Source organism: Balaenoptera ricei, chromosome 9 (genome assembly GCF_028023285.1).
Source record: "Balaenoptera ricei isolate mBalRic1 chromosome 9, mBalRic1.hap2, whole genome shotgun sequence".
NCBI classification, from domain to species: Eukaryota; Metazoa; Chordata; class Mammalia; order Artiodactyla; family Balaenopteridae; genus Balaenoptera; species Balaenoptera ricei.
In genome coordinates this window covers 68,361,381-68,387,222 of record NC_082647.1, presented here as the reverse complement: position 1 = coordinate 68,387,222, position 25,842 = coordinate 68,361,381, and the positions used below count along the sequence as shown (strand labels likewise).

The 25,842-nt window shown below is 34.9% G+C and overlaps 1 protein-coding gene across 7 annotated transcripts in view; it reads left to right on the top strand.

Annotated features, from left to right (window-relative positions):
* Nucleotides 1–25,842, top strand: part of DGKB (diacylglycerol kinase beta) — a 639,765-nt gene that overhangs the window by 532,756 nt on the left and 81,167 nt on the right. The gene's annotated exons all lie outside the window — the stretch shown is intronic.

Sequence of the window (25,842 nt, the reverse complement as noted above, 5' to 3'; positions counted from 1 at the left end):
TATTACTTTTCGTCCTTAATTGTACTGAATACTCTCTTCACTTTTCTAAGAAAATTGCTGTGCCTTCCCTACTTATTTGGGAAGTGATAAGCTGCCTTTTTTGTTGATAGTTACTTGTTCTGATGCTTGGTTAAATTGTAACAATTATAATTCATTTTAAATGATGATTATGAAGTATTATTGGTTCTTCAAATGATATCTATAATTTGAAAAGTCAGTAACTGCAAAATAGTTACATCACTCTTTAAATTCTATTTTAAAATCAGAATTAAAATGCATATTTTGCAGTAACATTTGAAAAAAGTATCAAATAAGTAAACGAGCTCATTTTTATTTATTTTATTTCAGAACTCATCCTGACTTAGTAGTATCATAAGTTGCATATGTTTATATGTTGTGTGCACTGCATGTGTTCATATATGTGTGCACATGCAAGGGGTAAACACTCCAGAAATGTGGTTTGCTGTTAATGCACATCACTTATATTGCCACAAAATTTTATAGATTCGCATAACATCCAAATTAGCTTCAGGAAGCTAAACATTAATACATTGTTTTTAAGTATGCAAGAATAGATTAGCTTTTTAGACGGTTTCCTGATTACACTTTTAGCAACCACCATATACTGCAATGATGTTTAATTATAAAATTTTATTAATGAAATTATGAGCCCCTGGTTTTCCAAGGAGTAGTGATCAAATACTGGCATTGTACTTCACTGATGTTGATAAAACCCCTGATAAAATTGACATTCACTCCCGCATCCTGAAATAGGGTCCCATCTCTGAAGCCTTTCTTTTGTTGTACAGAATGACAGTTTAGTTTCTTAATATCAAATTCTTTTGCCTGTTCCAAGCAAAACAGATGGTTAAGATAATTATAATGGAAATGGCATGCTGAGAAAACTGTGGGGAGACCATTCCATTCTTCTGTCTTTCCTTTTTCCTCTTTCTAAATGCAGTGGATAAAAGTATGGGACAGTAAACAAAATATGCAAGTCAAAAAAAAGTGAGTTCTAGCCTTGACTCTGCGAAGATGACCTGTGAGACTCAGATGGAGTCAGTTGATCTCTGTGCCTCTCAGTTTCCTCTTCCATAAAAATCAAGATGAGAGAGTTATTTACTTAGGTGGAACCTCAGCATCCACCTGGCAAAGGCTTCCTGGAGGAAGAGGAGGAGGAGTCAGCTTGAGCAGAGGGATGGCTCCTTCAAAATCAAACCCAAGTTACTTTTTTGTTGACCAAAAGAATTTTTATGCAAAAGGCATTTCAAGTGCATTTAAAACAGAGAGCAGAAATGAATCTGAAATGCCTAACGTATGCTTTTTCAGCACTTTCTAGCAATTACGACAATTTAGGTGGTTATGTAAATTACACAATTCTTGTAAAATGACATAATTATGAAATGTTGGGGCAGAAACAGAAAAGGATTACATTGCTTTAAAGTGAATACTGCAATGATATAAGACTAGGAATACACCCCCTCCATCACCTTTTCTGTCTTCTTTGGGATTTTACTGTTGCCAGTGGAAAAGTATCAATAGGAAGTAACTTTCCAAGGGTGTAAGTATTGATAAAATCTGGATAGGGTGGTGTAATATAATGAGGCTATTTTAAACTGAATTTTATTGTTTTGTTTCAGATATTAAATCTATGTATAAACAATCCATTCACATGAAAATTTTTCCAAAACAACATTATCTTTTTTTCTAGTAATTTATTTGGCATTTGGAGCATTTAAAACACTGGAAAAATGTTTGTAGTAAGTATTTCACTTAGCATTGTGTGAGTCACGTTTTCAAGAAGAGGAATATTTTATTGGGGAGATATTGCTAAGATAGTTCCAAATAGTCTAAGAACCAAAAAAAATACATATGTGTATTTGCAAATTTCAAGAAATCATACTTACTTTTGGAGAATAGTATATGAAATTTATTTTCCTTTTAAATCTGTGGTTAACACCTTATCCTTAATTCCCCAGTTACCTAACAATGACAAGTATGTATGTGACTGTGTTTGTGAGGGGGAATAGAGGATTTTTTTTTTTCTTTACCGTTTATGTAATATGTTGAATTTCAAAGTCTATCACAAAGTTCCCTACTTTTCCTCCAGGATGGAAAGTTTCATCCCAAGGAAAGGTAGAAGAACGAACATACAGGCAGAGGTTTGTAGCTCACAAGGGCTGTTACTTGCCTGACAAAGAGTACTTTGAAGATACCATGCCTTCTAGGCATGTTGGGTTCCTTTTTTGAACCCAAACTAGGTGTACTTCTCACTCGGAGGATCACAGTTAAAATTGCCCTTGCCAGGCCTTTCGTCTAGTTGAGTGCAGTTGTGATGTGGGGAGTGACAAACAGAAGCTTTATTTCCTGCTTTCTTTCCCTTTCTGGGGGTAGGAGCAGGGATGGCAGGGAGAGAGGTAGGGGGCACTCTTCTCTCCATCTACCTAGGGATGCACCTCACAAACTCTCCCTCTACTCTGGTTCCTATTTCTTGACGTTTGGTTCTTAATTATATAGGCAATTTTCCTCGGGGACTACCTGCCCCTCTCCCAGCTCCGTATAGCTTATACTTCGTATTCTTAGATGATGATCATCATCTTTAAGCAATTTATAGAGGAGCATAGAATATTTATTTCAGTGGATACCATGCATATCTACATTATTTTAGCAGATGGAATGCATGTCTACGTTATTACCTTTACCTCAGGGATTTATTTTCAGACTCTCTGACTAAGAACAGTTATTACTCCCTCTGAGCCTTATGAACCTCTGATGAGGAAGGATTTTTCCCCAATCACACTCTCTCACACTTGCTAAGTAGACAAAGACAAAAGGACACAAGGAGCAAGTGAGTACATTTATCTTGTTAAGTTTGCAACTTAAAGTGGTGAAAAATGAGGCCTGGGACTCAAAGGAACATCAAAAAGGAGATTCTGGGACTCAGTGTATGGGAAAGAAGAGACCTTGGCATGAATTCTTTACAAAACAGCAAATACGAGCATCCTCCCTTGGCTAAGATGTAAAGTACAAAGAAAAAGAAAGACAGAGAGACTTTTACACTGCTCTTCACTCAGTCGCTTCAGATAGTCCAACTTGTCATTGGCTAACCAGACTAGGGTGGAGAATTGTCTGAAAAAATCATTCTCCCACTACTTCCTTTCTATGTTCCTTTTCTTCTTTCTTTGCCTGCTCATAGCTTAAGGCAAGCCTGTTTTATACATAGGCTCCCATTGTCTTGAGTTCCCTTCCTGTGTTCCCCTCTGTCTTCCAACTCTAGCCAAGACACCTCAAGAAATCATTCTTCCATTTTTAGACCACTAAAGCAAAATATCAAGCATGGATAATAAGCTTGAGTTGTCTGTGTGTGGCAAGGACAAAATGCTGTTTTTAAATGGCCAGCAGATTCTTCCTGTTGCTCTGGATGTAGTCTAGATCTTAAAATTGTTGGGAGCTTGGAAACTGACGTCTTAGGTCTCGTGAAGAATTTTTGCTTGTCAAGTGGAGCCTGGAATTTGTCCTTAAAGCGGTTGTGCTCATCATTCTGGGAGCTGCACTTCACAGAGCACTTTTTAGTCATACAAGTACCTTTTCATGGCTTTGAGATAAACCTTGAACTAGTAAAATGATCAGACAATTCACAGTAACTATTAAGTTTTCTTAATGTATTTTGGGTGCTTCCTTAGCAGGACTATGCCCTTAAAGGGTTACTGTTTTGCTTTCCAAATTAGGAATTTGAGCTCATCCTGTCTTAGTGCATGCTACATGCCAGGTAGAAGAAGACTGAATTACACAGATTTTGAGAAGCAATTGGTCTTCTTTAAAGATTCACTTACCTTTGTCTCCAGAGTCTGGATCACCCTGTATGGTGGGATGGGAATTTTCTCCTATAGTAAATGCATAGTCACACTGTTAATCTTACCAGCTTCATACACACACACACACACACACACACACACACAGAGAGAGAGAGAGAGAGAGGGAGGCAACATTGGGCTCCTGAGGGAAAGAACTTTCTTTTTCTCTCCCAAACTTCCCTGGACTGTGAAGGGAAGGGATTTTGAGCAGTCATTTGTCTACTGAAGACACGTGGCTTCTGAAACTTCCAAGCACTGAAGGATTGAGGATAAAGAGGGCCCAGAGGTTGGACTTCCTGGGGAGGAAGAGGGGATATTTAATATCCACTTTAACCTTTTACTTTTCTTCATTTAATTCCCTTCTCTTAAATCTTTATTTAATTGTATCATAGATGGGAGGGGAATTAAAGGAGAGGCAGAAGGATGCAGAAGGAATACAGCAATCTGAACAAGTGGTTCAGAGCTAGCTTGAGTGGACCAGCAGAAAAATCTGGGCAGTGGTTACCAGGAGCTAAGCACCTGGCAGATTTGTGTGGCATGAAAGCATTCCTAAGAACTCTTAAGAATATTAATAGGAAAATTCAGTAAAACCTCATCAACTTCTCTCCAACTCAGAAGATGGGGCTTCAGCCAAATTGAACATTATAAGACAGACTTGATAACTTCGGGATATTTGAATAATATTTTTTAATAAAATTATTTATTTATTTATTTTATTTATTTTGGCTGCGTTGGGTCTTCATTGCTGCGCACAGGCTTTCTCTAGTTGCAGCGAGCGGGGACTATTGTTCGTTGTGGTGTGCGGGTTTCTTATTGCAGTGGCTTCTCGTGTTGTGGAGCACGGGCTCTAGGCACGCGGGCTTCAGTAGTTGTGGCACATGAGCTCAGTAGTTGTGGCTCACGGGCTCTAGAGCACAGGCTCAGTAGTTGTGGCACATGGGCTTAGTTGCTCCGTGGCATGTGGGATCTTCCTGGCCCAGGGCTTGAACCCATGTCCCCTGCATTGGCAGGCAGATTCTTAACCACTGCGCCACCAGGGAAGCCCACTGAATAGTATTATTGATATACTTTCAATAGTATGTACTTTTCTCCTTAGAAATGCACATCAACTAAGTTTTTCTTTTTCCTTTTGAAAACCAGTAACCATGTTTTTCTGTCATCAAAATTACGGTATAGTGAACCTGAAGGCATTGTCAGAGAATATAACACAGTAATTAGTTTAAAGCAATATTTTTCCCGAATAGCAGAAAATTATCTTCCATTCCATACCAAGAGACTATATATATAAACATATATATGTACAACACACACATATATGTATATATACCCATATATGTATATACACACAGATATAGCATATATGTGCAAATACACACAAACATATATACACATAATATTTAATTAATTTTCAATATGCCAAAGTATTCTTTTGTAGATGTTAATTCATTAATTTCTGATATAGTCAGTTCTTTAAAATGCTAATAAATTACTTTTTTATGGAATAGTTTTATTTTATAGAATAGTATTTAAAAATATGGCATCACCTGAATAGTCCTTAAAAAGTACATTCTTGTTTAATCCAATCTGTCATCCAAAAATGAACATCACAGAGACTTTTGATACATGTCCTCCAGGAGGATTACAGCATAATAACGAAGATAAAAATAATTACATAGTAATTAATTGTTATAAAGATGTTTATAATAGATCTGCACGTTAGGGACATGTCTCATCTGGTAGCAGAGGAAGGAAGACTGCCCTGAAGTATTTGGACTTAGCAGGAAATAGGGAGAAGGTCATTTTCCAGACAGATATAATAACATGTATGAGAGCTACACTGCGTAGAGGAGGCTAGTTCTTAATAGGAACTGAAATAAAGAAAGTAAACATCAAAGAGAATGAAAAGGGAGAAGACTAGTGAGGATGGTCTACTAATCTAGCAAGTTTGTTCTGAAGTTTTAGTTAACATTTTAAAATACTTGTGAATCGATGTTGCTATATGAAATGTGGCAAAGTTGTTACTGTTACAGTAATTTTCTGGTTATACCAGTTTTTCAATTGAAATAGTTTATTGTTCTGTCTTATCTTGGTGTCATTAATTTCTCCTTTTTCTTAATTTGTGGAAGATATTTGACTTTACAGATTACCTCACATAATAATTCTTCAATTAATGACTTTCCACAACAGCTTTTGAAAATATATAACATTTTTCAGACTAGATTTCTCTTTTATCATAGTGAAATGACTTTTTCCCCAAGAATATACTATGTGACTAGACCATAAGAAGTTTTGTATTGACATTAGTGTTTTAGGCAAAAATGCATTCATCAATTTGTGGGAAGTCACATTTTCTAATAAAATAAATCATGCAAAATAAATTTGAATTGTGTGAATTTGCCAAGTGAGGGATTGAAGAGAAAGAATCTTTTACAATACTTTGAGCTAATCCTCCTGTTTTGAGGCAAACTTACGTTAAACATTTTTTTGTCCCAATGTTTTCTGGCTCCTGTTCTATAACTTTATTTTTTAAACATATTTTTAGTGCAATTTTAGATTTACAGAAAAATTGAGAGGAAGATACAGAGATCTCCCATATCACCCCTGCTTCCCACACATGCAGAGGGTCTCTCGTTATCAGTATCCCACACCAGAGTGGTACACTTGTTAAAATCGGTGAACCTCCATTGAGACATAATAATTACCCAAAGTTCATAATTTACATTAGGGTTCATCTTGGTATTGTACATTCTGTGCATTTAAACAAATGTATAATAACATGTAGTCAACATTATAGTCTCATACAGAGTATTTTCATGGCCCTAAAAATCCTTTGCGCTCCACCTATTTGTTTGTACCTCCGCACTAGTATCTGGCAACCACTGGCCTTTTTACAGATTGGCTTTTTTCACTTAGTAATATGCATTTAAGTTTCCTCCATGTTTTTTCATGGCTTGATAGCTCGTTTCTTTTTGCTACTGAATAATATTCCACTGTCTGGATTACCATAGTTAATATACCCATTCACCTGATTAAGGACATCTTGGTGGCTTCCAAGTTTTAGCAGTTATGAATAAAGTTGCTATAGACATTCATGTTCATATTTTTGTGCAGACCTAAGTTTTAGACTCCTTTGGATTAATACCAAAGAGCATGATTGCTGGATTGTATGGTAAGAGTATGTTTAGTTTTATAAGAAACCTCCTAACACTCTTTCAAAGTAGCTGTACCATTTTGCATTCCCACCAGCAATGTATGACAGTTCTCATTGCTCCACATACTTGTCAGCATTTGGTGTTGTCAGTGTTCTGGATTTTGGCCATTCTGACAGGTGTGTAGTGGTATCTCATCGTTTGTTTAATTTGCATTTGCCTGATGATATATAATGTGAAGCATCTTTTCATATGCTTATTTTTCATCTGTATATCATTTTGATGAGGTGTCTGTTAAGGTCTTTGGCCCATTTTTTAATTGGGTTATTTGGTTTTTTACTGTTGATTTTTAAGAGTTCTTTGTACATTTTTAACCGTCTTTTATCAGATGTGTCCTTTGCAAATATTTTCCTCTTGTCTGTGGTTCCTCTAATTCTTTTGATGTGGTCTTTTTCAGAGCAAAAGTTTCTAATTTTAATGGAGTAGAGCTTATCAACTGTTCTTTTATGGATCGTGCCTTCAGTATTGTGCCTAAAAAAGGCATTCCCAAAGTCATCTAGGTCCTCTCATCTTGTGATGAGAGGACTGTGATCCATTTTTAGTTAATTTTTGTGACGAGTGTAAGGTCTCTGTCTAGATTCATTTTTTCTTCATGTGGATGTCCAGTTTTTCCAATGCCATTTGTTTAAAAGACCACCTTTGCCCCATTGTATTGCCTTTGCTCCTTTGCCAAAGATGAATGGACTGTATTTATGAGGGTCTCTTTCTGGGTTCTCTATTCTGTTCCACTGATTTATTTTTCTGTTATTTCACTAATATCACACTGTCTTGATCGCTGTAGATTTATAGCAAGTCCTGAAGTCAGGTAACATTAGTTTTCTAACTTCAGTCGTTCCTTCTCCTTCGATATTGTGTTGGCTATTCTGAGTCTTTTGCCTCTCCATATAAACTTTAGACTCAGTTTGTCAATATCCATAAAACAGTTTGCTGGGAATTGGTTGGAATTGCATTGACTATATAGATCAATTAGGGAAGAATTGATACTTTGACAATATTGAGTTTTCCTATCCATGAACATGGAATATCTCTCCATTTATTTAGTTGGTCAGCTTTGTTTATTGAAGTTTTGTAGTATTCCTCATATAGATCATGTATATATTTTGTTAGATTTATACCTAAGTGTTTAATTTTGGAGATGCAAATGTAAATGGTATTTTGTTTTTAATTTCAAATTTCACTTGTATATTGTTTTTATATAGGAAAGCAACTGATATTGTATGTTAACATTGTGTTCTGCAACTTTGCTCTAATTGCTTATTAGCTCCAGGAGTTCATGGGGGTTTTTTGCCATTTTTTTCAGATTTTCTCTGTAGATGATCATGTCATCTGATAACAAAGACAATTTTATGTCTTTTTTCCCTATCTGTGCACCATTTCTTTTCCTTTTCCTGCTTTATTGAATTAGCAAAGACTTCCAGTATGATGTTGACAAGGAGTGATAAGAGGGGACATCTTTATACCTGATCTTAGCGAGAAAGTTTTGAGTTTCTCACTATTAATATATGATGTTAGCTGTACGTTTCCTGTAGATAGTCTTTATCAACTTGAGAAAGCTCTCCTCTGTTCTTAGTTTACCGAGAATTTTTATTAAGAATGGGTGTTGGATTTTTGTCTGTTGATGTGATGCAAGACATAGTTGATTTTCCCATGTTAAACCAGTCTTGCATAACTGGGATAAATCCTACTTGGTCATGGTGTATAATACTTTTAATACCTTTTTGGACTCAATTTGCTAGTATTTTGTTGAGGATTTTTTCATCTAAGTTTATGAGAGATGGTGATAGTTTTCTTATAATGTCACTGTTCAGTTTTGGTATTACAGTAACACTAGTCTCATAGAATGAGTTAGGAAGTATTCCCTCTGCATCAAAGAAATAATATAGAATTGGTATAGTTTCTTTCTTAAATGTTTGGTAAAATTCACGGTTGAACCCATGTGGGCCTGGTACTTTCTGTTTCGGAAGATCATCTATTTCTTCTTGTGTGAGTTTTGGCAGATTGTGTCTTTTGAGGAATTGGTCCATTTCATTGATGTTTTCAAATTTGTGAGCACAGAAGTGTTCATAATATTCCTCTATTATCCTTTAAATTTCTGTGGCATCTGTAGTGATATCCGTTCCTTCATTTTCTGATATTAGTAATTAGCACCCTGTCTCCTTTTTCCTAGTTAGCCTGGCTCGTTGATTTTATTGACCTTTTCAAAAAACCAGCTTTTGGTTTCATAGATTTTTCTATACTGATTTCCTGTTTTCCGTTTCATTAGTTTCTGCTCTAGTTATTTTTGTTTTCTTCTACTTACTTCGAATTTAATTTGTTCTTCTTTTTCTAGTTCTTAAGATGAAAAGTTACGTTATTGATTTTAGATCTTCTGTTGTAGTGTATGCATTCAATGCAGTAAATGTCCCTCTAAGCACAGGTTTTGCTGAATCCCAGAAATAAGTTGTGTTTTCATTTTTATTTAATTCTTTGACCCATGTATTATTTAGAAGTGTATTGTTCATTTTCCATGTACTTTGGAATTTTCCAGTTATCTTTCTGTTACTGATTTAATTGCATTATGATCTGAGAGCAGATGTTGTATGAATAAGATTTTTTTTAAATTAAAGTGTGTTTTATTGCACAGAATGTAGTCTACTTTGGTGATGTTCCCTGTGATCTTGAGAAAAATGTGTATTCTTCTATTGTTCAATGACATAGTAGTCTGTAGGTGTCAATTATATTCAGTTGATTGATGGTAGTGTTGAGTTCAGCTATGTCCTTACCGATTATCTGCCTGCAGGATCTGTCTGCTTCTGAGAAGGAGATGTTGAAGTCTCCAACTATGATAGTGGATTCATCTATTTTTTCTTGCAGTTCTATCATTTTTTGCCTCATGTCATTTGACACTCTGTTATTAGGCACATACACATTAAGAATTGTTTTATCTTCTTGGAGAATTGATGCCTTTATGATTATGTAGTACACTTCTTTATCTCTGAAAAATTTCTGTGCTTTGAAGTCTGCTCTGTCTGATATTAATATAACTACTTCTGCTTTCTTTTGATTAGTGTTAACATGGTATATTTTTCTTCATCTATTTACTTTTAATCTATGTGTCCTTATATTCAAAGTGGTTTTCTCATAGACAACATACAGTTGGGTTGTGGTTTTTGATCCTCTCTGGCAAGCTCTGTCTTTTAATTAGGGCATTTAGACCCTTGACATTCAAAGTGATTATTGATACAGTTGGATTAACAAGTACAATATTAATTACTGTTTTCTATTTGTTGCCCTTGTTCTTTGTTCCTGTTTTTGTCTTCCACTCTTTTTCTGCTTTCTGTGATTTTAATCGAGCATTTCATATGATTCCATTTTCTCTCCTTAGTGTATCAGTTATAGTTGTGTTTTTTTTCTAACTTTCTCTAGTGGTTATTAAAAGTCCACTTTCAAATGAAACCATACCACTTCACGCATAGTGTGGGTACCTTACAATAACAAAATAATTCTAATTCCTTCCCCTCATCCCTTTTATCATTGCTGTCATTTATTTTACATATATAAGCACACATAAGCATATATATGAATACATTGTGGCAATTATTTTGAATAAACTGTTATCTGTTAGATTGATTATGAATTGGAAAAATAAAAGTTTTTCTTTTACCTTCACTTATTTCTTCTTGTTGGTCAGCCCTTTCTCTGTGTAGATCTGAGTTTCTGGCCCGTATTATTTTCCTTCTCTCTAAGGAACTCCTTTTGACATTTCTTACAAGGCAAGTGTACAGGCAATATATTTCCTCTATTTTTGTTTGTCCAAGAAAGTCTTTATTTCCTCCTCACTTTTGAAGAGTAATTTTTCTGGGTACAGAATTCTAGGTAGATGGGGTTTTTTTTTCCCAGCAATTTAGGTGTTTTATCCACTCTCTTCTTACTTGCATGATTTCTCAGGAGAAGTTGGATGTGATTCTTATTTTTGTTCCTCTATAGGTTTAAGGTGTTTTTTTTCCTCTGCCTTCTTTCAGGATTTTTTTCTTTGTCTTTGATTTTCTCTAATTTGAAAATGATATGCTTGGATATAGGTTTTTTCTGGGCATTTATCTTGCTTGGTGTTCTCTGTGCTTCCTGGATCTGTGGTTTGATGTCTGACATTAATTTGGGAAAATTGTCAGTCATGATTGTTTCAAATATTTCTTCTCTTCCTTTCTCTCTTTCTTCTCCTGATATTCCCATTACATGTATCTTACACCTTTTGTAGTTGTCCTACAGTCCTTGGATATTCTGTTCTGTGTTTTTCAGTCTTCATTCAGATTCTTTCCTCAATTATGTTCAGTTAAGCCCATAAAAAGCATATTTAAAATTTTTGTTACAGTGTTTTGTTTTGTTTTTAACATCTAGAATTTCCTTGGGAGTTCTTTATTAGGATTCCCATCTCTCTGCTTATGTTCTCTGGTCTTGCATACTGTCCTCATTAGAGCACTAGCATATTAATCACAGTTGTTTAAAATTCCTGGTTGGAAAATTCCAACATCCCTGCTCTATCTGGTTCTGATGCTTGCTCTTTCTCGTCAGATTTTGCTTTTTGCCTTTTTCTATGCCTTGTAAAATTTTCTTGATAGTGGGATGTGATGTACCAAGTAAAAGGAATGGCTATAAATTGGCTTGTAGTAATGTGGTAGTGAGTTGTAAGGGGAAGGGAGCACTCTATGGTCCTACATTAGGTCTCAGTCTTTTAGTTCTCTTGACTGTGAACTTTAGAAGTATTTTTGCTTTTTTCTCCCTTCTTGGGTGGTTCAGGATGGCTACAATGGGCTGGAGTTGGGTATTTCCCTTTTGCTGGCCGGTTAAGCTCTAATAGTACTGCAGCAGGTTAAGCTGTGACTAATTAGTCCATCCCCTCTTCCCAAGACAGGTTTTGTTAAAAAGAACAAAACACTCCACAGAAATCTCTTGCATTCCTATACACTAATGATGAAAAATCTGAAAGTGAAATTAAGAAAACACTCCCATTTACCACTGCAACAAAAAGAATAAAATATCTAGGAATAAACCTACCTAAGGAAACAAAAGACATGTATGCAGAAAATTATAAGACACTGATGAAAGAAATTAAAGATGATACAAATAGATGGAGAGATATACCATGTTCTTGGATTGGAAGAATCAACATTGTGAAAATGACTCTACTACCCAAAGCAATCTACGGATTCAGTGCAATCCCTATCAAACTACCAATGGCATTTTTCACAGAACTAGAACAAAAAATGTCACAATTTGTATGGAAACACAAAAGACCCCAAATAGCCAAAGCAATCTTGAGAAAGAAAAACGGAGCTGGAGGTATCAGGCTCCCTGACTTCAGACTATACTACAAAGCTACAGTAATGAAGACAGTACGGTACTGGCACAGAAACAGAAATATAGATCAATGGAACAGGATAGAGAGCCCAGAGATAAACCCACGCACATATGGTCACCTCATCTTTGATAAAGGAGGCCAGAATATACAGCGGAGAAAAGACAGCCTCTTGGATAAGTGGTGCTGGGAAAACTGGACAGCTACATGTAAAAGAATGAAATTAGAACACTCCCTAACACCATACACAGAAATAAACTCAAAATGGATTAAAGACCTAAATGTAAGGCCAGACACTCTAAAACTCTTAGAGGAAAACATAGGCAGAACACTCTATGACATAAATCACAGCAAGATCCTTTTTGACCCACCTCCTAGAGAAATGGAAATAAAAGCAAAAATAAACAAGTGGGACCTAATGAAACTTAAAAGCTTTTGCACAGCAAAGGAAACCATAAACAAGATGAAAAGACAACCCTCAGAATGCGAGAAGATATTTGCAAATGAAGCAACTGACAAAGGATTAATCTCCAAAATTTACAAGCAGCTCATGCAGCTCCATATTAACAAAAAAAAAAACCCAATCCAAAAATGGGCAGAAGACCTAAATAGACATTTCTCCAAAGAAGATATACAGATTGCCAACAGAGACATGAAAGAATGCTCAACATCATTAATCATTAGAGAAATGCAAATCAAAACTACAATGAGATATCATCTCACACCAGTCAGAATGGCCATCATCAAAAAATCTACAAACAATAAATGCTGGAGAGGGTGTGGAGAAAAGGGTACACTATTGCACTGTTGGTGGGAATGTAAATTGATACAGCCACTATGGAGAACAGGATGGAGGTTCCTTAAAAAGCTAAAACTAGAACTACCATACGACCCAGCAATCCCACTACTGGGCATATACCCTGAGAAAACCATAATTCAAAAAAAGTCATGTACCACGATGTTCATTGCAGCACTATTTACAATAGCCAGGACGTGGAAGCAACCTAAGTGTCCATCAACAGATGAATGGATACAGAAGATGTGGCACATATATACAATGGAATATTACTCAGCCATGAAAAGGAACGAAACTGAGTTATTTGTAGTGACATGGATGGAACTAGAGACTGTCATACAGAGTGAAGTAAGTCAGAAAGAGATAAACAAATACCATATGCTAACACATATATATGGAATCTAAAAAAAAAAAAAAAGTCATGAAGAACCTAGGGGCAAGACGGGAATAAAGATGCAGACCTACTAGTGAATGGCCTTGAGGATATCGGGAGGGGGAAGGGTAAGCTGGGGCAAAGTGAGAGAGTGGCATGGACATATATACACTACCAAACGTAAAATAAATAGCTAGTGGGAAGCAGCCACATAGCACAGGGAGATCAGCTCGGTGCTTTGTGACCACCTAGAGGGGTAGGATAGGGAGGGTGGGAGGGAGGGAGATGCAAGAGTGAAGAGGTATGGGGACATATGTATACGTATAACTGATTGACTTTGTTATAAAGCAGAAACTAACACACCATTGTAAAGCAATTATACTCCAATAAAGATGTTAAAAAAAAAAAAAAGAATAAAATCCTCTGGTATATTTTTAAATGGTTCCTTTTACCCCCTGCATGCGCAGAGCTCAACGGGATTTTTCTCTGATATTTACTGTGGGAATCTGGTGAAGTTCTTGGAGGTAAATCTTACAATATTCAGAGGACTCTCTGTGACTGGAGGCCCCTGGAATTTTTAACTTTCTGAGTTTTTCTCACTGAGCCTCCAGCAATTCATCATTTACCATTTAGCTTTTGCTACCCCAGCACTGTTTCCCACAGCAGTTTTTGCTTGTGAGTTAAGTTCTGCCCCAATAAGCCTAGACTCCCTACATTTGCCTGTCTCTCCAGTCTTGGAGACCGATTTGCTCTGTGTTCTCCTCTCACTTAGGGATCCAAGAAGAGTTGACTTTTTCAGTCTGTTCATGTTTTTACTTGTTGTTAGGACAGAGTGGTTGACATCTTAGCTCCTTATATATGGAAACAAAAATCCCCAACCTCTGTGAGTTTATTTTAAGTTAGTTTTAGTACAGGAGAAGCATGAGCCCGTATGAGTTAAAAGTATATATATGGTGGAAGAAAATGGTGCAGTAAGAATGAACTTTCCAAGAACTAACTTTTTCATACCTCCTCCACCAACCATCTCTCACTATAAAGTTACTCTTTTTTTGGCAAAGAAAATTAAATTTCATTACATTGTAGTTTATGCACAAACTAATGTTTATTTACTTTTGAATTATCATTAATTACATATACACTTCTTTCTATTATTCAGTTCATATATTTTTCTAATAGTGAAAATTATTTGTTTATCTTGGCTTAGGATGGAATACAGCATAATTTATCTCACTACAATTAATTTTTTAAAATTATTTAAGAACTTTTCACTTAGCAACAGACTTCTTGGGAATGAATGACAGTCATTGAACAAAAGATAAATATACCTTGTAGTTATTGATAAAGCAATAGTCCGTAAAAATTAACCCAGAGAGTCTTCTCCTTGGATGATTTAGTTTTCTTGCATTTCTACCATGGTGTAAATTTCATAGAATAAAATAAATGAATGATATATGCATAAATATGTATATATATATCCATATATATATTATATATGTATATATCAGTAATGATGAGAAAATTTTATGAACAAGTAAAATAATGTAGAATGATTAAAATTAGAAAACATCTTTAACAAATAAATAATAAAATCTGCTGATTTTAATATAGAAAATAACTAAATTTTTTTGGGATAAATATAAAATGTGTTATACTGCTGTTTTGTGCAATATACAGTATAAAATTATACTTTTACACATATATACCTTGATTTTCTCCTTTATAAAATGTAGGAACCAGACTACATTATGTCTAAACTTCCTTTAAAATCTTCATTATTATACTAAAAAAATTATATGTGCGTGTGTGTATATATATGTATAATTTCACATATATACATATACACACACACATACATATATACACACATATATATGTGTGTATATATGTATGTGTGTGTGTATATATATATATATATATAATTTCAGTACCAACTGATCATTTTCTCAATTTCTTAATGAAATTTGTGTGGTCAAACTTACTATAAGTTATCCTAAATGCTTTTCTTCTTAATTCATTGCCACTATTCATTGGAAAATATTTGAAAACACACATACACACAAACAAAAAAGAAAGAAAAAACTGATGTCAGGTGGTTTTAAGCTTTAATGTTCTTTGTAAGTAACGGAAGTAATGAGTTTTGAAATAGAAAATTTTTTTTAATTTTTAATATGTTCTATACAATGGCAGAGGTTGAATGTTCATTTGTCCCGGGAAACCTTACTGTCATTTTTCTCTTATGATTTCTCTGATTGCCACAAAAGACAAAAGCATCTGACCATTATACTTCTGCTCAGATCTACTGTTACGAGTAAGGCTACTTTTCATTGTGGGTAGTGCTGTTTGGACAACCATCATCATGATGCAGTCAGTGTAGTATTATACATTGTGTGTGTGTGCACGTGCGTGTGCATGCACTTATGTGAGCGTGCTATCAACATAGCTCTAAAGATGTTTTTGGACTACCCATACTAAATTTAGTGTCTATTCAAATTAGAGTCTGCAGTTTTACAAAAACATAATGAGATGAAACTCCCAGTCACAAGAGACAGGCCACTTCAGAAGGTTGAAGTATTAAAATAGTAATAAGTACATTTTCTACATCAACTTAGAACAACTTAGCAATGGGAAGTGGACTGTGTACCAGAGTATGTCCACTAACAACTTAGTCGTTGTCCTTCAGTGTTGTCAGCCTCTATATTTATTTCCTTCAAATTGAGGAAATAATCAGTAGCATGCACTCTAGCTGTTTCTATCCTGTGGTCGCTAGGCAAACAGGCATCAGTTATAAAATAAAATAAAAATAAATTACAAAGAACCCTGTTGTTCAGAGGAATTAGTGAGCCACAGAAGCTCATGACATAATAACCTTAGTCTTCAAAGCCAGAAATTCTCTATGATGCTGACATTGAGAGTTCTGAGCCTAAAGAATATGAGTGGTTAAATCACTCTTTACAGTAGCTAATCAGCATAGACGGTGGCTTGATAAATGCTGTCTTTTTTTTTGGCTGTGTTGGGTCTTCGTTTCTGTGCGAGGGCTTTTTCTAGTTGTGGCAAGCAGGGGCCACTCTTCATCGCGGTGCACAGGCCTCTCACTTATCACAGCGTCTCTTGTTGTGGAGCACAGGCTGCAGACGCGCAGGCTCAGTAGTTGTGGCTCACGGGCCTAGTTGCTCCGCAGCATGTGGGATCTTCCCAGACCAGGGCTTGAACCCGTGTCCCCTGCATTAGCAGGCAGATTCTCAACCACTGCGCCACCAGGGAAGCCCAATGCTGTCTTAACTGATGATATTCTTGGCAGACACAACTAGCAACAACAAATGAAATTTGCTAAATTATTTAATATTTTTCAGTAGCACACATAGTTGTCCAGAACTCTGAAGACAGATGTGATCTTCTATGCAAGAGGTGAAAAAGAGTAGATCAAACTTTGACAGAACTTCAAGTTTTAAGTGTCCCATTGTTTTTCCTGTGGTTTTCTGTTTTAATGAAATGATGAATAAATATTACGTATGTTTATATGAGATGTATATAAATCATACACGCTTGTTCCATGCATTTGGTATTTGAATATTTTTTTCATGGAGTCCAGCATAAAGGACTGGAACAACAAACAAGATTACTGATTCTCTCTCTCCCTTCTTTCTCCTTCCTTTTCTCCTCTCCTTCTTGTGTAATTTTATCAGGGTAGAACCCAGTGAGCCTTAGTTATTCCATACTTGAAATGGAAACTCAGTTGACTCTTATTTCCTGGTGAATTGACCTTAAAAAAACATTTTTGTTTATTTTTATTGTAGTCTATTTTTTTAAATTTAAATTGGCTAGTTTTGCTTGGCTATTTGCTCATAGATTTCTCTAGTAGCTTGCACATATCGAAATTGTTTTGAAACTCAAACAGCCATTGTGATTGAGTAAAAATTTAAGAAAAGGGAATCTTTTTTAACGTGTAAATCTAGTTTCAGTTTCCAGTGTGGTGTAAGTGAGAATGAAGCAACCATATATATCTCAAACCCTCCAAAGTGAGATTTTCTGGACAGGAGTTCATCAAGGTTATGAAAGAAGCATAGTAGGGTTCAAAGTAGAATGGACCAAGACTTTGGCAACCTGTAGTCTAACCCTGGTTGCCTCACTAAATAGCTGTAGGTCTTTAGATAAATTATGTAAACTGTAGACCTCAGCTTTCTTGTCTTTAAAGTTAAATATTTTAACCACATGACCTATTAGCTACCAGCTTTGAAAGTTTATGATTCTAAGTAAATGTTAAAAACAGCAGAAATTCCTCATCTAAAAAGTAATCATAGAAATTAATTCCAATGCCATAATGTGTTTTTCACATATGATTCAGCTCATGTATTATAAGTAAAACTACTGGATATTGATAAATATTTGCTAATTATCTGGAAAATTTGGCCAACGTAGATTTGGTGAACTATGGATTCAGTTTGACATGTGTATACATCATAAAATAATTATAAAAATATTTACATTATTATTTGCTTTGTGAGGGCTTGATTTTAAATCTTTCTTCAAGGAAAATAGTCATAAGGCTAAAATTTAAAAGAGAATTACAGAATGCCAATTAAAATATTTAAATGTGTAATTACTTTAAAAAATTGATACTAAAAACTATCCTATCTCTTTATCAATTTGGTTGTAATTCACATTTCAAACCTAAATAATCTACATGCCTGTAAAAAGTCTTAGAATCAGAAGGAGAGAAAATATCTATTTTGCTTACATATGATCCTCTTAACATTCACATGCCAGATGGTGTTTCATATCAGGTCAGAAATAATGAAGGAATCTGGCTTTAAATCTAAGAATCTGGGGGAAAATAAGAAACTAGGGATTACATATTTGTAATAGCATTTTTCCCTGAAATTCAACCATTTGTAATAATTCTTGATATGCCTCTGTCTGTGTGGGGGGGTTTATTTTTACTTATTTCATTTCTATTATACTTTGTTTGGATTCTGAAAGGTTATTTATGTTGTGATTAGACATTTTTTCAATCCTTGGATCACTATAGCCAAGTAATAATTTGACCTTCAGATATTTCAAACCAAAACTCAGTGACTAGTCTAGAAACTAGAAAATCAGTGACTCATGGGGAGGGAAAAATAAATAGAAATTCTATTAAGTATGGAGGAGAGTAATATTTTTCTAATTCATTTCAGAGAAACTAATTATAAAATTAAATGGCCTGAATTCTTCTGCTAAAAAAATAAATTCCCTTCATATAACAATAGCACATTTCATAGGCATAAACCTGGCTGACTTCAGAGAATAAATTTAGGCCTTTTTTGTAGGGAAAACAGAAATATGTACTCTTAGTTAACTCATTTTTATTATTGTCTTGATTTCTATCACCTCCTCTTAATAGATCATGTGATTGTCTTTGTCTTTAGCTAACCTGATCAAAACTAATTCATCACAATATTCTACTGGTCACTCTGTTTTTAATGTCTATATATAATAATTATCTGGTTCTGTGGCTTGACTGCATCCAAGCTATAAAAAAGGACAAACATTTCAAGTAATAAATGTGGCTGGATTATGTAAATCCAGTCCCAAATCTCAACCAAAAAAAAAAGAAAAAATGAAAGTTTCACTTTTGACATGATAGCACAGAAAGCTCTGTGGACTCACTCCCTAGTGAAACTGATAAAAATTGTTTTTAAAAAATTAAGTCTCCAGAGATGATCCTAGGGGAACATTCAGAGTCTCTGAAGTGGTTCTAAGGAAGGCAAACACAGGTCATTTAATGAACAAATTAAGAAACACTCCACAAAATCTGCTAGAACTACTGTGCCCTGCCCCATCAATTGAACATTCAGGTCACAAAGTGGAGGTGTTACTCAGAGAGAAGTATCCTATTGTCCCCACTTCTGCTTCAGAGCTGTAGCTCAGAGATTTTGCAGTAGGAAAAAAAAAAACACGTTATAAAATAGAGAGCTCCACATCTCTTCCCACAGGAACTGACTTCATTTGCAATATAATGTGGAGAAGTTTAGAGTGAAGGATGGTCTCAGAAACAGTGGTGGTTATGATAAAAGGCAGTTGGGAGGAGACTGATAGCTTCATTGGGGATATAGACTAAACTTTAAGTTGGGTACTTTGCTGGGGAGAATCAGGCATAGATGCATCTGGGAAGTACCCTCCTTGGATCAGAACAGATTTCAAACAGGAATCTCAGGAAGTGTCTTTCTGGATGGTCCCAAGTTTGATTGGATCAGTCCATCAAGCAGTTCATGCCTCAGGGAAAATAAAAGCACAAATAAGCTTACCAAGTATTAGACCTTGTTGTGGGAATGGAAGGAGACAAAGAGAACCCTGCAAAAATCATTGTCATCCCAGAGTGTTTATAGGTGTATCCAAGGTTGTGTTCTCTGAGGAACAACATCAGAGGCTGCATGCTAGAGGGTGGGAGTGGGGGGTTGGTAGTAGTGGGAAAATTGACTTCACTGAAATAATCACTAAACAAATAAATAAGCAAATAACAATAACAAGCCCCTAGGGTAAGAGGGAAGTACCCAGAGTTGCCGAAGCATATTATCTAAAGTGTCAAGTTTCCAGTTAAAAAAAAAAACAAAACTAGAACTGCAGAGAAGCCAGAAAGTATGATCCATACACAAGGGGGGAAAAGCGGACAACAGAAACTGCCTGTGATTGCAACCAAATGTTAGATTCAACAGACAGAATCTTCAAAGTAACCATTATAAATATATTCAAATAAGTAAAGAAATCATGATAAAAGAAGTAAAGGTATGATGACAATGTTACATCATAAAGACGTCTATTTAAAAAAATGGACAACCTAAAAGTTGAATATTACATTTTATTCAGCGGACTTACTGAGGACTTAAGCCTGGGAGACAGAATTTCAGATAGCTCTGAGGGACTGTTTCAAAGAGGTAAGGGATATATAGGAGTCTCTGCAACAAAAACCAGGTAGGCAGAACATCAAAAGATTACTGTTAACTAAAGAAATACCAGATGTCTCAAGCTGATGAATTTAGCACTTTTCTATGTATGGGAATATGCAAGTTTCTGGGCTCACTGAAATCATTTCTTTGATATGCACCTTAACTGTCCTGTTTCTTTCCATCCTGAATCCCTTCAGGGTGCACAGTCAGGGCGGCTGCAGTGACTGATGACTTGATGGCCAGAACACCCTTTGTTTACCTATATGGCAGGCGACATTCTTTGTCCACACAGACAATGTCTATAAGAGGTAGAAATTAGTTTTTTTAAAAGAACCGAATTTAAATACTGGGGCTAAAAGATGCAGTAGCTGAAGTGAAAAATTCAGTAGATTTGAACTACATTAGTGACTTGAAAATTGATGAAGATTATGCAATCTGAAGAATAAAGAAAAAAATTAAGAAAAATGCAATGCAGAGAAAAATAATGAGACATTATCAAGTACACCAAAATAAGCATAATAGGAGTACCAGAAGGAAAGGAGAAAGAAGCATAAAAACTATTTTAAAAAAATGATGGCTAAAAACTTACCAAATTTATTGAAAACATTAATCTACACATCTAGGAAACTCAACAGATTCCAAGGAGTATAAACACAAACAGATCCACAGTCAGACACATCACAGTATAAATATTGAATCCAAAGATAAGGAGAAAATCTTGGAATCAGCAAGAAGAAAAACCACTCTAATTTACAATGGAATTCCAGTAAGATTAATAGGTGACTCTCCATCAGAACAGTGGAAGCCAAAAAAAGGGGGGGGATAACATACTAAAAGTGCCCAAAGAAAAAAATGTCACTAAGAATTCTGTATTGAGCAAAACTGTGATTTATAAATGAAGGCAAAATAAGCATATTCCCAAATAAAAGCATGAGGATTTGTTGCTAACAAACCCACATGATATGAAATACTAAAAGAAAATCTTTAGGTTGAAAGCAGTTGACCCCAGACAGTAACTTGAGTTCACATGAACATATGAAAAACAATAATAAAGATAATAATGTAACTATATAATATTAGCATATTTATATATTTCTCCTCCTTTCTTAACTGATTTTAAAAGCTATTGTATAAAACATTATACGTGTAATGTATTGTTTGACCTATAACATATACATATGTGATACATTTGGCAAAATAATACAACAGAGGTGAGTAATCTAAGCTGTTTTGGCTAGGAAGTTAATTCCAAATAGTAGCTTGATCCACAGGAACAAATGAAGAGATCCAGAAATTATAAATAAGGTTAATTAGCAAAAGCTATACTTATTTGCTCTCCTTTTTTCTCTCAACTTCTTTAAAAGACAGTAAATTATATAATGTAATAATTTTAAATGTAATGTTAAAATATTATTAACATTTATAGATATATAATATAAATAATATGAAAATAATATCACAAAAGGTTAGAAAAGGGAATAGAGTTACAAGAGTAATACTTTTATGGCTCACTGGAATTGAGTTAAACTAAATTTGAAGCTGATTCTTATAAATAAAGATGTATGTGGTAGGCCTTAGGGCAAATACTGACATCACTCAAGAAAATATAGTGAAAAAGTCATTGAAGTAATTAAATCATTAAATTAATTGAAATACTATATTAGAAAATATTCACTTGCAAAAAAGCAGTAAAGAGGTACAAAAAAGATATGAGACATACCAAAAAAACAAAAACAAAAAAGTAAGCTGGCAAACATAAATCCAACTATATAAAAAAGATATTAAATGTGAATGGATTAAAAGCCTAATCAAAAGACAGAGATTGTCAGAAAAGAAAAACAAACAAACTAAAAAACCATAATCCAACTCTATACTACTATAGAAGATATACTTTAGATTCAAAGATAAAAATAGATTGAAAATAGAAGACTGGGAGAAGATATACAAACAGCAATCACAAGACAGCTGGAGTGACTATACTAATATCACAAAGAAAAACAGACTTTACAAAAAGACTGTTTATTAGAGATACAGAGGGACATTTTATAATGATAAAGGATCAACCCATCAGTAGGATATAATTATTATAAACATATATGCACATAACATAGTGTACCAAAATATGTGAAACAAAAACTGACAGAAATTAAGGGGGAAATAGACCATTCAAAAATAGTCAGATACATCTGTACTCTACTTTCAGTAATGGTTGAACAGCCAGGTAGAAGCTCAACAAGGAAATAGAACATTTGAACAACGCTATGAACTACTATATAACATCTGAACAAACACCTATAAAGAAAAAATCTATATAATATATGTACAACACTCCATCTAACAACAAGAGACTATACATTCTTCTCAAGAGCACAAGGAACGTTCTCCAGGATAGACCATATGCTAGGCCATAAAACAAACCTCAGTAAAATTTAAAAGGCAGAAATAATTTGAAGTATGATTTCTGACTACAATGGAACAAAATTAGAAATTGATAACAATAGACATTTGAAAACCCCACTAATATATGGATTAAACAACATACTCCAAAATAACCAATAGGTCAAAGAAAAAAATCAAAAGGGAAATTGAGATGAATGAAAATAAAGACAAAATTTCCAAATTTATAGGTTGCAGTGCTTAGAAAAAAATGGAAAAGTAATAACGTTGAATATGTATTTTTTAAAAGGGGGAAAGATCTCAAATCAATAAACTCACCTTCCATCTTAAGACAGTGGGAAAAAAAAGAGCAAAGTAAATTTAAAGCAAACTAAAGGAAGGGGAAAAAAATAAATGTTAAAGCAGAAATTAGCGAAATACAGAATAGAAAATCAAGGAAACCAAGACCTGGTTCTTTAATTAATCAACAAAATTAATAAACCTTTAGACTGACCAAGAAAAAGAGAAGATTCAAATTACTAGACTCAGAAATGAAGGAAGGGATATTAGTACTTTCCATACAGAAAAAAAAAAGACTATAAAAGAATACTATGAAAAATTATTTGCCAATAAATTAGATGAACTAGATGGAGTGGATAAATTTGTAGAAAGACACAAACTACAGAAATTGACTCATAAAGAAATAGATAATCTGAATTGATAAATAAAGAAATTAAAATAGTGTTCAAAATCTACAAACAAAGAAAAGTGCAGGCCCAGATGGCTGCATTAGTGAATTCTATCCAACAGTTAATGAATTAGTATTAATTATTCACAAACTGTTCCAAAAAATAAAAGAGGAGGGAGTACTTCCTAACTCATTCTGTGAGGTCAGTATTACCATGACACCAAAACCCCACACAAAGACAGAACAAGAAAAGAAAACTACAAACCAGTATCTTTTATGAATATAGATATAAAAATCCTCAACAAAAAACTAGCAAAGCAAATCCAGCAACATATACAATGAATTATACACCATGACTAAGTGTTATTTATCCTAAGAATGTAAGTTGGTTTAACAACTGAAAATCAATTAAAGTAATACATCATATCACTAGAGTAAAACCAAAAATCACATGATATTCTCAACAGACACAGAAAAGACCATTCAGCAAATTCTAATATCTTTTCATGATTAAAAACATTCAACAAACTAGTATAAAAATTTTCAACATGATAAAGGGCATCTGTTTAAAAAAATCGACAGCTAATATCATATGTAATGGTGAAAGACTAGATACTTTTCCCCCTAGGAACGATAAAACAAGGATGTCCACTTTCATTATTTCTATACAACATTGTACTAGGGGTTCCAGCTAGGGCAGTTAGGAAAGAAAAATAAATAAAAGGCACCCAGTTGGGGAAGAAAGTAGTAAAATTATCTCTATTCTTACATAACATGATCTTGTATTTATGAATTTTTATAAATCTACTAAAATACTATTAGAACTCATAAATGAGCATGCTTGTCAGATACTACAACATATAAAAATCAGTTGTATTTCTAACATTTGCAATTAAGAATCACAAAAATGAAATGAAGGAAACAATTTCATTTATATAATAATAGCATCATAAAATACTAGGAATTAAACAAAATTCACACCTCAACTAATACTCTGAAAACTACAAAACATTGTTGAAAGAAATTAAAGAAACTCTAAATTAAATATTTCATGTTCATAGATCGAAAAATTTTAAATTGTTAAGAAGGTAATGCTCCCCAAATTAATCTATAGACTCAGCGTGATCACTGTCAGAGCACAGCTGGCATCTTTGTAGAAATTGACAAGCTGATTCTAAAATTCTTATGGAATTGCACAGGATCCAGGACAGCCAAAACAATCATGAAAAAGATGAACAAATTTGGAATACTCACACTTCCCAATTTCCAAACTTAGTATAAAGCACTAAGTAATCAAGACAGTGTGGCACTTGGATAAGGATAGACATATAGATCAATGGAATAGAAATTAGAAACCCATGTGTCTCTGGTCAACTGATTTTGACAAGGGCACCAAGACCATTAAATGGGGAAATGAGTCTTTTGAACAGATAGTGCTGCAACAACTGGACAAGCCACCACATATAAAGAATGAAATTGGAACCTTACCTTATACCATATACCAAAATTAACTTGAGTCAAAGACCTGAATATAAGATCTAAAACTATAAACTTCTCTGGAGAATACATAGGGGTAGATCTTGGTTTCTTAATTTGGCACTGAATTCTTATATAAGACAGCAGTAGGAGAACTTCAAGATGGCGGAGGAGTAAGACATGGAGATCACCTTCCTCCCCACAAATACATCAGAAATACATCTATATGTGGAACAACTCCTACAGATCACTTATTGAACGCTGGCAGAAGACCTCAGACTTCCCAAAAGGCAAGAAACTTCCCACGTCCCTGGGTAGGGCAAAAGAAAAAAGAAAAAACAGGGACAAAAGAATAGGGACGGGACGTGCACCTCTGGGAGGGAGCTATGAAGGAGGAAAGGTTTCCACACACTAGGAAGCCCCTTCACTGGCGGAGTTGGGGAGTGGTGGGGGGGAAGCTTCGGAGCCACAGAGGAGAGCGCAGCAGCAATAGGGGTACAGAGGGCAAAGTGGAGAGATTCCTGCACAGATGATCAGTGCTGACCAGCACTCATCAGACTGAGAGGCTTGTCTGCTCACCCGCCGGGGCACGCGAGGGCTGGGGGCTGAGGCTAGGGCTTCAGAGGTCAGATCCCAGGGAGAGGACTGGGGTTGGCTGCGTGACCACAGCCTGAAGGGGGCTGGTGCACCACATCTAGCCATGAGGGAGTCCAGGAAAGTCTGGAGCTGCCTAAGAGGCAAGAGACCATTGTATCGGGGTGCACGAGGAGAGGGGATTCAGAGCACCGCCTAAACAAGCTCCAGAGACAGGCGCA